Source organism: Microplitis demolitor, chromosome 3, assembly GCF_026212275.2.
Source record: "Microplitis demolitor isolate Queensland-Clemson2020A chromosome 3, iyMicDemo2.1a, whole genome shotgun sequence".
NCBI lineage: Eukaryota > Metazoa > Arthropoda > Insecta > Hymenoptera > Braconidae > Microplitis > Microplitis demolitor.
The window spans coordinates 22491774-22507663 of record NC_068547.1 but is presented as its reverse complement, the minus strand read 5'-3'; the positions used below and the strand labels follow the sequence as shown (position 1 = coordinate 22507663).

General features: G+C 31.7%; 1 protein-coding gene across 5 annotated transcripts in view; it reads left to right on the top strand.

Moving 5' to 3' along the window:
• Positions 1 to 15890, top strand: part of LOC103569738 (storkhead-box protein 2) — a 116248-nt gene that overhangs the window by 38291 nt on the left and 62067 nt on the right. For 4 of the 5 annotated variants that reach the window (XM_053737326.1, XM_014441891.2, XM_008547203.3 and 1 more), the window contains one exon: positions 3746 to 3841. The gene's annotated coding sequence lies outside the window, so the exon portion shown is untranslated. Of the gene's footprint in view, positions 1 to 3745; positions 3842 to 6214; positions 7085 to 15890 lie in introns of those variants that run through there. The other variant, XM_053737325.1, reaches the window with a different exon arrangement.

Sequence of the window (15890 nt, the reverse complement as noted above, 5' to 3'; positions counted from 1 at the left end):
GTAACTTTGCTCCTGTTAGGAATAACCTATCATACCATAAACGTTTTTCGTTCATTATGATGCCCTCTAGTAGGAAAAGCCATAAAAAGTCCCGGGAATAATTTATTTTTTGAGAAATCGACATCGGGCTGATACGGGCACATGCAGACAGATGACACTGTCTATGCAATATTCTGAGGAATGGTCCGTAACTTTGCTCCTGTTAGGAATAACCTATCATACCATAAACGTTTTTCGTTCATTATGATGCCCTCTAGTAGGAAAAGCCATAAAAAGTCCCGGGAATAATTTATTTTTTGAGAAATCGACATCGGGCTGATACGGGCACATGCAGACAGATGACACTGTCTATGCAATATTCTGAGGAATGGTCCGTAACTTTGCTCCTGTTGGGAATAACCTATCATACCATAAACGTTTTTCGTTCATTATGATGCCCTCTAGTAGGAAAAGCCATAAAAAGTCCCGGGAATAATTTATTTTTTGAGAAATCGACATCGGGCTGATACGGGCACATGCAGACAGATGACACTGTCTATGCAATATTCTGAGGAATGGTCCGTAACTTTGCTCCTGTTAGGAATAACCTATCATACCATAAACGTTTTTCGTTCATTATGATGCCCTCTAGTAGGAAAAGCCATAAAAAGTCCCGGGAATAATTTATTTTTTGAGAAATCGACATCGGGCTGATACGGGCACATGCAGACAGATGACACTGTCTATGCAATATTCTGAGGAATGGTCCGTAACTTTGCTCCTGTTGGGAATAACCTATCATACCATAAACGTTTTTCGTTCATTATGATGCCCTCTAGTAGGAAAAGCCATAAAAAGTCCCGGGAATAATTTATTTTTTGAGAAATCGACATCGGGCTGATACGGGCACATGCAGACAGATGACACTGTCTATGCAATATTCTGAGGAATGGTCCGTAACTTTGCTCCTGTTGGGAATAACCTATCATACCATAAACGTTTTTCGTTCATTATGATGCCCTCTAGTAGGAAAAGCCATAAAAAGTCCCGGGAATAATTTATTTTTTGAGAAATCGACATCGGGCTGATACGGGCACATGCAGACAGATGACACTGTCTATGCAATATTCTGAGGAATGGTCCGTAACTTTGCTCCTGTTGGGAATAACCTATCATACCATAAACGTTTTTCGTTCATTATGATGCCCTCTAGTAGGAAAAGCCATAAAAAGTCCCGGGAATAATTTATTTTTTGAGAAATCGACATCGGGCTGATACGGGCACATGCAGACAGATGACACTGTCTATGCAATATTCTGAGGAATGGTCCGTAACTTTGCTCCTGTTAGGAATAACCTATCATACCATAAACGTTTTTCGTTCATTATGATGCCCTCTAGTAGGAAAAGCCATAAAAAGTCCCGGGAATAATTTATTTTTTGAGAAATCGACATCGGGCTGATACGGGCACATGCAGACAGATGACACTGTCTATGCAATATTCTGAGGAATGGTCCGTAACTTTGCTCCTGTTGGGAATAACCTATCATACCATAAACGTTTTTCGTTCATTATGATGCCCTCTAGTAGGAAAAGCCATAAAAAGTCCCGGGAATAATTTATTTTTTGAGAAATCGACATCGGGCTGATACGGGCACATGCAGACAGATGACACTGTCTATGCAATATTCTGAGGAATGGTCCGTAACTTTGCTCCTGTTGGGAATAACCTATCATACCATAAACGTTTTTCGTTCATTATGATGCCCTCTAGTAGGAAAAGCCATAAAAAGTCCCGGGAATAATTTATTTTTTGAGAAATCGACATCGGGCTGATACGGGCACATGCAGACAGATGACACTGTCTATGCAATATTCTGAGGAATGGTCCGTAACTTTGCTCCTGTTGGGAATAACCTATCATACCATAAACGTTTTTCGTTCATTATGATGTCCTCTAGTAGGAAAAAATACAAATACACCTTAACGAATTTTATTTTTTTCGTAATCGACAACGGGCAGATGGCATCGCCAGTGTATTTTTATAAACAGTAACCCGCGACTTTGCTTCTGTTGGGAATAATTCCGGACATCAATAACCTGTTTCGCTCATTATGATGTTCTCAATAAAAATAATTAATCATAAATATTAATGATTAATAATTATAAAATTACCATAAGCATAAAAAATAAAAATTAAAAACATGCTGAGAAAAAAATGAAGATCTCAATGACAGCTCGCGGATCGGAAGAAATAAATACCTTGCATATATTTACGAACTCGTCTATGCAGTATAAGCCATATAGTAGTCAAAGTGTCGGCATTTACGTGCGTGTAATGTTAACCTGATGGCACGGTACTTATGCTAATTCACACCGGTGGTCTCTCACCGTTTCTCGAGAATCAGGTGAATAATAAAGCAGCCGCCGGTTTGCAACCTCGTTAAAAGACAACCGGTCAACCTACACTCTCTCACTTGGGCAAATAATAGCTAAGTATACCTGCATTGCATATACAGCAGCAGCAGCAGCAGTAGCCCAACTGCACATGTGTAAATAGAGAAAATAATTTGATGATGACGAAGATGAATACGACAAGGCGTGCTTGGATCGGGATAAGAACTAGCGAAACTCGCGGATGAAATAAAACCCACCGATATGGTAAAAACGTGGAAATTGCGTGTAACTTAACTTAGCACTACACAGGGAGTCTAGGCGAATGCTTTACTACATTATGTACAATGTCTAGGATAGTTTATAGTTGGTGTAATAGTAGTAATATCAATAGAAATTGTTTATCTATTTAAGTAGTAGTGAATAAGAGAGTAAATGAATGGGCTCACGTCCGTTAAACTTGTGCATGCATGCCGGCTTTATATGCATTTGATACATTTCCTTCCATCCAGTACTTCTTCTTCTTCGTTCCCCTTTCGCTGCCGCCAATTTATGGAAATCGCGGATTCGTTTTGATCGCGAGAAAATCTGATTAACGATTGCACTACTTTCAATATTCAATTCAATCCCTTTTAACTTTTTATTTATATCCATACATATATGTATATATGTATACATTTGCTCATTTAATTATGCAATAAATATTTATTTTAACATGTTGATATCATGTATGTATGATTAGACATAAATTATATAAATATCATGTAGAAATATATCATTAAAAATATAACCGTGGTTTCTGAGTTACTAAATATTTTCTATTGACGTACACATGTTTTTATCATTTAAATAAATCGCAAATGAACATTTAAAATTTATATTGCTGTTGGTGTGTGAACAGTATATTTGTTAATTGTTCGGTTAAAGTCATTTGAGGATGCGGAATAAATGTAATCGAGTGTAAATAAAAAAATATCGATGATTTAAGTGAAAGAGAGGAGAATATTTATCGAGCTGTTAATAAATCGTGTGAATTTAAGAAACATGAGGCGTTGATTTTCATCAGCCTTTAATGAATCCATATGATACCTTTAGATATGTACTAAAGAGAGCTCGTTATGATTTTATTACGATATAAACTTTCCATGTTAAATTTCACTTTTAAAAGACTTCATCAAATAAATCATTTTTAATTCTATTTTATTTCTCGACTCATCGTCGCTGAAATTTATTTCGGTTGATAAAATAATTATTACGTCTTAAAGTATTTTTTTTGTAAGGTCGAATACGTGGTTGAAAAAAAAAAAAAAAAAAAAAAAAAAAAAAAAAAAAAAAAGTGCAGACGTAAATCGGAAATTTTGTTGCGTTTCAGGACTCGGCGCTCACCGTGACCAATGGCGATGGTGCAATGACAGGCAACTTGTAAATTAACCGCTGCGTCTTGTTGTTCTGCAGAACATATATGCGTGTAAGTATATATTTATATTTAAAAAGATTCTGGTACTTTACGAGATATACTGGGCCACAAGGACGGCCAAGATGAAGATGGTGCAACCAGGTGGGCATAGCGCCTGAGTATCGAGGCACTAAATATTTCCCGAGTGAAACTGACTCTCGTTAGTGAGCACAATGTCTTTATGCATGTGTGACGCAACAACGAATTGTGATGAAAAGAAAAATGAGAAACCGAAGCCACAAAAAAACTAATTGTTTGTCTTTTTTTTGTTTCCGTGATTTAAATCAACTTCGACCTGACATCTTTTGGTTTTTTTTCCTCTTACGTGTAATTCATTATTTTTAGTATTCAAAAATTCATTTTTGTGTTTCCAAATAATTCTCACACAATACTTTCGATTATTCTCACTGACAAGATAAAGTTTGATATCATAATTAACCAAAAAGGTTATTTGTATGTACATTTATTAAAATAGATTCACGGATGCATGAACTGAATAAAAGATTAAATTTTTTTATTTCGAAATCTTGATATTGTTTTATTGTTACGCATAAAAGTTCTGATTATGCTTTGAGGTAACAGCAGAAAATTAGCTTTTTTTATATCGCTTACATGTGTGTCCATAAAGGAATACTTATGAGATCTCTCAGATACTTATTTTTCATTTTCAATGAACATTACATATCTTTTTTTTATTTTTCTGACTGTTATGAAATTCGGCAAAAAAGTAGAAATTTTTTTAAAGTAAAAAAAAATTTTTTTACTAAAATTACATGTCGGGAATTAAATTAAAACTTGTGATTCATCGATGTCATTAAAATTTTTAATTGGTTCAAAAAACTTATTTTTCCCGCCCTTATAATTTCGGAAACTAGAGACTCGAAAAATCTGCGAAAATTCCCGAATTCGTCTAGATCTTTGATGCTAATTTTTTAGGCTGGTTATCGCAGTTTCGTGAATAAATAATAAATATGTCAGTAAATGTGAAAAGTTGAATATTAAATTTTAAATATTTATAAATAATTTGACAGTCACTACAAACATGTTGACTTCCGGACATGAGTTTCCGCAAAACGGTTTTTTTTACCATAGAAACTATTGAAAAATTTTTTCAAGCACAATATTCGCACGTCAGAATTTCTGTAAATCGAGCTTATGATTCCGATGGGGAGTAAAACCATCCCCTATTTTCTCCCCAATCGCCGGATCGAATTCCCCGTCCTGTTCATCACCCACCCGATCAATTTAAACATCCCTACGGAAATATTCCGCCTACACGCATGTCTACACACGGATCCATATATTCGTACGTACATACGTACAATCAAACAAAAAAAGCGATTTCGTCGGGCCGAGCACGACTACGGTTTAGTGAATCGAACCGCTCCAAGTTACTCTTTCGAGGAACAGCTGTCGGCTTCACCCAAACTCGCTTTACTCCCTTTATCCATCATCAAGGATAAACTTGTCCCTTTCCAACAAAACTCTCACCCTCTTTCACTCTCCTTTTCTTTCACATCTACATCTACATCAACAGCCAGACTATTTTTTTCCTTTTTTCTTTACTTCTTCCAGATCTGATCGCCACGCACACTATCGTCTCCGATACGTCTCAACCGTAACCAAAAATAATAAAAGACCCTCGTCCTTCTTCTTACATATATTATTACATATATACATCCATACATGTACACATTAATATATATATAATATATATACAGACATTCTTCAACAAAAGACTCAACTCGCGCCACGAGCCACTTAATATTATTACAGCTGTACTCTTTCACCATAAAATATTTTTTTTTTTTCATCTAAAAATGGATAAAAAGTCATTCAAAAGTATTTAATCTCTTACTCTTAGTTTTGTTTTAATTAAATAAATTTATTAAGCAATTGAATCATAAAAATATTTAACGAAAATAATACAAAAGGTCAAAAGTTTGAAGCCAAGTTTAAATTTACCCGGCAACAAATCATCCAAAGAATGAAATATCTCCAATAAAAACCACGAGGAGACACCAGAAAAAAATAAATAACAAATACAATGTACGATGAACTGTAGGTTCTTTATTTCTTCCAACTTACAACGTAGTTTTTTCTCCAGCTGTCCTTACTCCTTAGTCTTAAGTATCATGTGTGCAGTATAGTCCCTAACTCCCTACCTCGCATCCACACCGTGGAATCGTTTGAGTTTAAAATCCTTTGGACGCGTGTTGGCTGCTATGCCAGGTCCAGGTCCAGGTCCAGGTCCATGAGTATTCCACTCCCACCGGTTTTATTCAGTCTCGAGTCTTCGGGCAACCACTACCTCCACTACTACTACTTACACACTACCGCCACCATTCTTGTGCAGTCTTCCAAGCGCAGAAGTGCGGCGTCGATGGGTACTAACTCCTCCGAACGAGCCAGTTACTAGTACTGTATACTGCTCATATTCAGTTTCAGTGTGCTGGTGATCTGCCGGTTACGGTCTTTGGTCTACCGCCTGCTTCAGTACGTTTCTGACTATCAAAGTGATCACATGTCATTGTCATTATTTTTTTATTTTTTATGATACTCAGGATTTTGAACTCCGAAAAAATAAAATTTTACTTAAAAAAAATTTCTTTGAGGGGTAGAAATTTTTTGGAAAATTAAAAAAAAAATTTTCGGGGTTTCTATTTTGGAGTTTAAATTTTCGGACAGTGGATTTAAATAGTGACTGAAAATAAAAAAAAACTTTAGTGGATTAATTTAATATTTTAAGACTAGAAAAAAAAAAAAAAAACTATACAATTTGACAGTTTTATTGAACGACTTTTGGTGAATTCACGGTGAATTTAAGAACTTGTTTGGTGGGTTGTTTTTAAGTGGGAGAAAGAAAAATAAAAAAGAGCACAGGGGAGCTGGAAGAATTCGGGAACGCAAAGTAAGATTCGAACCCTCGACTTTAGTTCAGTTCTCTAGTTTTTTTTTGCTCTACCAACTTTATGCTTTTTGCCCTGTGTTACTCCCGGCGTTTTTGTAATTATTATTATTACAATACATCACTAATTTCACTCGCCCTATAATTTAAATCGTTTTTTTATTTTGCTAAAAAATATTTATTGTAAATAAATTTAAAAATAAAACCGGTGCGTGTTTGTGATCCAACGGGTGGCGAAAAATGTAAACTGCATCAAGCTGTAAAATTATTTTTTACAAACATAAATTAACATTCATGTGAGAAACTAATTATTAAAAGCTTGGATATTTATCATTTTATTATTTTCGGTAAGTTTTTTATTTTTACAGTCACTCATTTTAATTAATAGTCAATTTTCATTTAAAAAAAAAATTATTTTGTATTGGCAGGAATTAATTTAAAAGATTTTTTATAATGTTAATTATCCCAGACCTTGATGAATAAACAAGGTCAAATAGTAACAATAAAATTGATCTCGTAACGGAAGTCCTTGTCTAAATATTTAAATAATGACTACAAAGTCTGATATTTTTTATTACAACTCTTATTATTCATTCAATAAATGAATAAAGATTTTATACCACGAGTCAAAAATCCTACAGAATCCAAATAATTTTATGAGTGTGAACTTAGCAACCATCAGAAAAATTTTAAATTATTAATAAATGGAGTGAATAATTAAAAAAATAAAATTTGAAAAAAATGGGCATTTAAAAAATTTTTAAATTAATAAGTGCATTTTTTCTAAATATTATTCGTTTAATTATTTACTCCATTTATTTATAGTTTTAAATTTATCTGATGTCTACTGAATTGACACTCGTGTAATTTTATGATACTGTTCAGCCGACGTCTAATAATTTTTTTATTTTTTCAAAACGGTAAATTATAAAAAATTGCACCTGCAGTTTTTAAAATTTCCTACATGTGCATTTTTTAAGTTTTTTTCTTAATTTATTTGTTGAAAGAAAAATCTGAAAATTTTCCTTGATCAAAATTTGACATTTGTTTAAAAAATTATCTGACGGTAATTATCGAGTGGAAATGAGTTGATGACACGAGTAGAATAAGAAATCTGAGTCTGAAGTATAAAAATACAAGTAGAGACAAAGTCTGAAGAAATGCATTAGACGTTTGGTAACGAGTGAAAAAGTCGGTATAGGAGCGTCCGATTCTTATTCTGGTTCTGATCGTAACACTGGTGAGGTCAGATAATTTAAATTAACTTACTCTTGGTATTGCTAATCGTGTAATAGCCTGTCAGGTGTGTTTACTTGTTAAATCAGTCAGTCAGGTGAACGTAGCCAGTGACTGGCATCGTCATTGAAAACTTTCTCGCTGCTGCTGCTGATGCTGCTGCTCAGCTTCTTCAGCTTTTATGACAAAATCTCATCTTTTAACTTTCATCACCTCATTTTATTGTCTTTAAAACAATTCAATTGTTGTTGTTATTATTATCATTGTTAATAATTTATTTCTTAATTAAAATAGTGTAAAAAAAAAAAATGATAAACTTAGGAATGCGTTAAATTGATGGGTTGATTTAAAATTTTGTTTGCTTATAATTTATGGAGTGAGCGTAATTTTTATGGTCTCGCGAATTAATGTGTAATGAGAATGAGTAATGAGTAATGAGTAGATGTGGAATTTTAAGTGCAGGTGTAGGAGTACGTGTAAGTATAAGTGTAAGGTAATGTCTGATGGTTTAAAAAATGAGGAGTTAAATTAAAGTGGACGTAGACGCGTATTATACCCGAGTGGAGTCGAGGATTTTCGTTTGATGATGCCGAGGTTCGGTAGAATGGAGTAGAGCTGAGTGGAATCGAGTAGTCGGGTATAGTAAGAGTATGCTGGGGTTCGTAGATATAGTGTAGAGTCACATGCTGTCGGTGTGAGAGGGCAAAAACGCGAGAACTCGAGCGTAAATCCAGGATGTAAACGTTCCTGCGAGGGCACTAAAGTCACAGTCAAGGTAGTCGTCCTTATATTCATTTATTTTTGTCTCCAATCTCTCATCCTTTTTATTTTTTTCTGGAATATTATGACTTTTTATGGATACCTGACTCATTTATCATTACAGGTTATAATTTTATGCGTAATTTAATTTTAGACAGTGATTTTATTCGGAGGGAATGGAGAGGAGTAAAAGTATTTTTAATAATTGAGGAAAAAAAATTTTTATACGGCTTATTTTTGTTTATTTTTTATAACTATTAGAAAATTTTATTATCTTATCGAATCTTATCATGTGTACTTGGATAATGTGTTGACGGTATAAATTATGAGTTAATTAATATATAAACTTGAACTTGGTAATGGATGTTAATTAGTATTTTTAAAATTATTTGTGATTAAGAGTTAACTGTTAGTTTTATGACACTAAAGTCTTATCGTTCATTACCGCTTAGTGTTAATAAAAATGTTTTTTTCGGAGAAATTGTTTTTTTTAATAAAATAATATTTATTACTCGTGCAATTTTCTCGGAAAAAAATTTTCATAATTAATTAATCAAAGAAAAAAAAAAGTAAAAATAAAATTGAAAGAATTTAATTTTTTTGAAATTACCACTAAAGTGTAATTGTACGGTAAAAATCCATTTCAAAACTCATACTAGATAAGTCGAAAATTTTATTTTAAAGCCTAAAATAAATTTTTTCTTCACCGACCTAAAAATTTGATTTATTATTACCTCATAATTCATGTAATTCAATAATTAAAATTTTACATGAAAAATTTCAGTTAGGAAAAATATCACGTTTAAAATTTTCCATTTTTTATTCCAATCCATCCTACTCATAAATAATTAATTAATTAATTAATTGTCATGATTAATTTATTTCGATAATTATTTATGAATTTTAAAATTTATTACATAAAATTTTCTTCTCAAATATTTATTAAAAAGAACATAAATATTAAAAGAATTTGAAGAAGTATTTAGCCAACAAGTTCTTCTTATTCCCAGCGAGCTGTGAAGTTTAAAAAAGGAGTGAAAATAGTGTACGTAGATTAAGAGGATAAATAAGATAAATATACAGCAAGAACAAAGAGAGTAACGGAGAAAGAAAGTTCCTTGTACAATTCGAAATCGAACGAGGCTAATAGGGAAGAGGAACACGCGGTGGTAATTTCACCTACGCTTTAACCAGCATTTGTATACATCGAGCGCCCGGCAATGAGACAAGACACACAAGACACATCACACATCACATATCCTACGTCAGACATCATACATAAATATATGTATATATATATATATTTATTTATAAAAAATAAATACGATGCGGGAAGAGGAACGTGTCGCGCGATTGCAAGTACACTTCAATCCCGATGGACATTAAAACCGGTATGAAAGACATTATTGGCCTCTTATGGTCAAGGCAGACTTGAACTGCTAAAGCTGAATAAAATAAAAGAAACCATACCTCTATCGCGACCGGTAACCACTTCACCACTTAGTCACCATCACCCACTACTTTTTATATCATTATTATTATTTTTATTTCCTATATATATTCATTAAAATTATATAATTTTTTGCTTTATTAATTACATCATATTTACTTTTGATTTTTAATTATATCATTCAATACCGTCATTATTCTTTCTTTTTTTTTATATAAAATTATATAATTTATTGACAATGTACTCTAATTAAAGTTAGGGTTAGTTAGTATAAGAACTAAATAAAAAAAAATTTTATAATCGTCGCCATAATAGGTTACTTTTTTTTACATAAAAATATATTTAGCCATAAAATTTGAATTAAATTCTCAGACTCCATATTTGGAATTTTAATCAATGAGTAAAAAAATTCAGAGGAATAGCTGAGCCTAAAAAACACGTGTTCTGACAAAAGACGTCACATTAATTTGATAAATGACACACTAATATTGATCACTACAAAAAAATGTGTCAGATCGGATTCTCGGTTTTTGTACGGAAAAGTCCCGACGGGGGGTCAGAAAAATTTGAGAGTCTTCATGGTTTCAGGTCATCACCATTTTTAACATTCCCTATACAAGAAATTCGAAACAGAAAATAATAAATTTTCACTATTTCGTGAATGAAAATAAATTTTCCCAAACTCAATGAACACAAAAAATTACAATTCAATATTATTAATTATTAATATACACAAATCTGTAATTAGTCTTATATATGTTACTAATTACAGTTGTTATATAAAAGATTGTCGCATGTCTGACAGAGAAAAAAAATGAATATTTATTACCGCTGTTATTGTTATTCATAATTTTACTTTCATTACAATATAATGCTCGCATTTTTAACCTGACCTAAAGTCATATAACGTTATATATACAGTAAAAAAAAAAAACTTTCATTGTCGTGGTGAGAAAATGCATAGAAACCCATAATTATACATACAATTTTTTTTAAACAAAACCAAAGTTATTCTCATGCACAATAATATATATGTGAGAAAATGCGCATCATATGAATGCGCAATTAAAAAAATTATTAAATAATTCCAAGTTAATATTTATTTATTTTACCCTTCATGTTAACCAATTGATTAACAGCTTTTTTATTAAAATTACCGCAGCCATTAAATTTTATCCCTGATTTTTAGCGCCAACTCAAAAAAGAATAATTCAAACAATAGCAATGTACAAATATGTAATTAAAGTACTCAAAGTATCACAGGAAAAAGTATGTACAGACTTTAATAATTCCTAGTGTACAGACAATTGAAAATGAAACGCATCGAGTCTACAAGTTTGTTTTAAAATATAGTGATCACGACAGATATATAAATTTATATGCAGGAAATTGTTTGGTCGTCGAAGTGAAGTAAAAAAATGTAAATAGTAAAAATAAAAAATGGAAAATTTAGTCAGTGAACAGGATGAAAGTTGTGAATTTTAATTGAAATAGATTAAAGTGGAAGTAAAAAAAAAATGATGAGAAAATATATAACGATAGTAAATGGAGTAAATGGGAATTGGACAAAAGTTATATGGGGAGCCGAGCACATGCTCACACATTTAAATTTCACCGAGATGGATCACGTATTTCATTAAATGTCGCTCGTTGATCCTACTGTTTACGCTACTCTATCTCTGCTGCACTCGGTACATATGTACTTGGTATGTTTAGTTACACTGCACAACTATAATACACACCAGAGTTTGTAACAGAGATCATACAGTTGCATATATAGCGTAGGATCTTACTAAAGTATAAAGTAGAACAACCTATTCTCTTTCATCTTGTTCTATTATTTTATTCTTACTGTACACGAGTGTTACTTTGTTTTTTTTTTTTTTTTTTTTTTTTTCCGTGGCTGCGAATCTTGATGCACGAATCCGCAATGCCGGAAGCTTATTTTACACTACGTACAATGTACAAATGTACTTGCGTGCTGATTTCATCGTAAAATAAATTTTTTTCATATATATATTTCTTTATAACTTAAAATTATAAATAAATTCAAATATTATGACTTTTATTAATAATTTTAAACGGCATTGAATTGAAATATAAACTACAGATTATTAAAAATGATAAGAGCTTAATCTCAATTTAATTCACCGTCAAACACTTTCGTAAACTGAAATTAAATGATTGCATATAAATAACAAGAACGAGAAACAATAGCTGTCCTTGTCCAAACAACTCAACACTACAGCAGATCTTGATCTGTATTTAATATCAATCATACACATACTACACGAGTACAAAAGATTCGATTAAATGATTTAAAGATAATTAACCTTTTTCTCACCCCATATCTCACCGAAAATAAAACAAAACTATTAAATTTCTATGACGATAAATAATTCTTGTTACATGTCAACTTGTCCTATTGTCTTGCAATGAATACAACGTGTGTACTTTAGCAATTTAAAAAATAAAAACAGAAAAAAAGTGAAACGTTCACCTTTTTTTTACGCCGCTCGATTAAGAAAAGAAAATATTTCCGGTTTATTATTTTTACTCCATTCAACTCTGTTGTTCTATCTATGTATTAATTATGATTCGTTGCTCATTATGCTAATTATTCTCATAATAACAACGATCATCATGATCATCAAATTTTTTTAAATATTTTGCATTTTTTTTTGGCAAAACTCAATTTTCTCTCCTAATCAGGTTTTTAATCTGATAAGGATTCTAACTGATCTTTTAATTTAATTTATTGTTAATGATTTATAAATGATTATTTTTTTGACTTTCATTAAAAAATTTTTTTTCATACTAATTTTTAATTTTTTTTTAAAAATATTTCTAGTTTAATTTTATGAGTTTGAATGTAGCAGACATTAGACAAATTTAAAATTATAAATAATTAAAAAAAAAATATTTTCAAAAAATGCACTTCTTAATTTTTAAATTTTTTAAATGCCCATTTTTTTAAAATTTTATTTTATTAATTATTTACTCTATTTATTTATAATTAAAAATTTGTCTGATATCTGATACATTGACACTCATTAAATTTTTTGATCTTCATTGCATTTGAAAACTAAAATCACGTGAAATTTTAACAAACTTTAGATATTAATTACAAATATGACAAGCAATTATTAACGATTCACATATAAACGACAATATATAATTTTTTCTACTACCAAAAAATTCTCAAAATCTTAATCGCGTTTTACATTTCATGGGTTTGAATTTCAATAAAAATTTTTTTAAATTTAAAACTAAAGTTAAGTGAAATTGTAACCAAGTTAATATTTCAATTAAACAATTATTGATGATTTATAAATGATAATTTTTTCTATCATACAATAATAAATAGACGTATATATATTACTTTCATTATTTTCCAAATATATAAATATATAAATATGAAACACATAACAGAGTTAACCAAGTTATTTATCTTTAAAAAGCGAGAGTGAAAGACGGGCATGCACGCGTACACACATTTTATATCAGACGCATTATATGGTACGGTGTGCATCGGAAAAAGAGTTTTATGTACAACCCGTCCATCCAATCAGCTACTAATTTATCTATTTATCGTTAGTTTAATATCTTTACATATAATAGTGAAGGTAAATAACCCAGTGTACACTCATGTGAACATATTTACCAACAGAAGCATTAAATATAAACACAAATATAAATAAAATTATTATTATTATTATTTTATAATAATTAAAAACAAACATATAATTATCTGTCGATTTAACTTTCAATATTTATCGTAATATGTTATTAATGATAATTTGTCGTTTTTTAATAGATTTTATAATAGAAAAATAATTCAAAGATAATGATTATGTCGTTGGGTAGAAAGCTCTTTAATCCTTTTTCGTCGAGGTTTATTTTCAATCTAGTCCTTTAGGATTTTTTTTATGGGTATAAATAACTGTGAGAGTGCGGGATATGATGGCATGATATAAATTACACACGACCAGATACAAGAGGGTCCCACGAGCTAAGAACTCGCAATTATTTTTCATTCACAATGGCGGCGCCTTGCCTCACTCATTCCTTCACTCACTCCTTGGTCCAGAGATCATTTGTACTCCACAGGACTCACGAGATTAATCCTTTTTTATGTTTATATACTAGACTGTTATTAGTTTTGCAGCTCATTTTTCCATGCGGTTGTTTAATAGATTTCAAATATTTAAATTCAATTTTAAAATTTTTTTAAACTCAGACAAATTTTCTGCTGATTTAAATTGAGGCAAAAGTTTAAACTTTTAAAAATTTTTATCAAATGTCAGTTTCAATATTTCTGGGCACATTTTGACATTAAAAATTTTTTTAAAAATGGAGCTTGAATTCGAGTAAAGACGTGAAAACTTTCTATGTATTTTAATTTAAATTATGTCAGGCGCTGAGAACTGTTATCTTAACAGTTTTTTTTAGCGATAGCAGTATCTCAGTCCCACATGTCTATTAGTCCGCATGCAAGTTAACTGAGACCCTTTTCCATTAACATTTATTAAGTAAACTCGATGACCCAGAGAATTCTTTATCTCCAACTTCCGGTGGGAACGTTTGTAGAAACTGAAAACACGTGTATTAATTATAACATCTCAGCTAATTGTGTTAATAATAAATTCAAACTTTTACCGTAACTTTTATTCCCATTGTTTAAAAGCAAACTCATCGCAAAAATATCTCGCTTGTTTTATTTTCCTTACAGTTTTAAAACCCGTTTTTTTCTCCGAGTATAAAGACATCTCATCCCTTAATACCAAAATTCCTTTATTTTTATCCATAAGCACAGCGCCAGTGCAACAAGCTGATGTAATTTACACTTATCGTTTGCACGCGACACAGGATATCCTTGAAGCCCGCTAACGGGGTTCAGCAAACAAGCAGCTAAGCCTCGAGTGTCTCTTTCGTCCTCGCCAGGAATTTCAATAGCATTTTCCCACAGGTATAAGACATCACTCGGTATGATAGTTAATGTATACCCGTATCTATCGTGTGCCCATTACCCCATTCACTCGAATAATGCATTTGATACCGACTCATACAGGCAGCAAACTCAAGAGCCCATATCTCATCCCCAATCCTCATGGCTCGACCGACCAATTCACCATCAATACAATTCATCTTATAAATTCTCTCCTCCTTAATTCGCATATCCACTTGATCTAACTCGTGAATAATTTCAAGTGCTCGTGCCGATCGTGCCCGAAATTCACAGACGACATTAATTATCCGAGGATAGACTAGCCAAGTCACTTAAGCTCTCATTATTCGTCTTTACTCAGCTTACACACACAGACACATGACTACAAACACATGCACTTACTGGAAATGAAAAAAAAAAAAAAATCTACTAAGAGAATAAGAGGCAGATAGTTGAGAGAAAATTCTTTAAAGCAGCATCTATCTTTTATTTATTCTTTCTCCACCTCAAAACAGAGTCACGACGATTGGTGTGTCCCACCAGCTGGCACATTATCTTCATGTAAATGTGTCGGGTATATTCACAAGTAAAACCTCGTGTGAGGCGTATGTATGTATATATATATGAACATGTACATGTACACTCATGGCACATGATCGTGAGAATGCGATCCGCTTTTATGGGAAGCCATTACGGCCACCGCCAAGACACATACATATGCACTTATTCTTATTCTTGGTCTATACTAAGTTATCTCGAC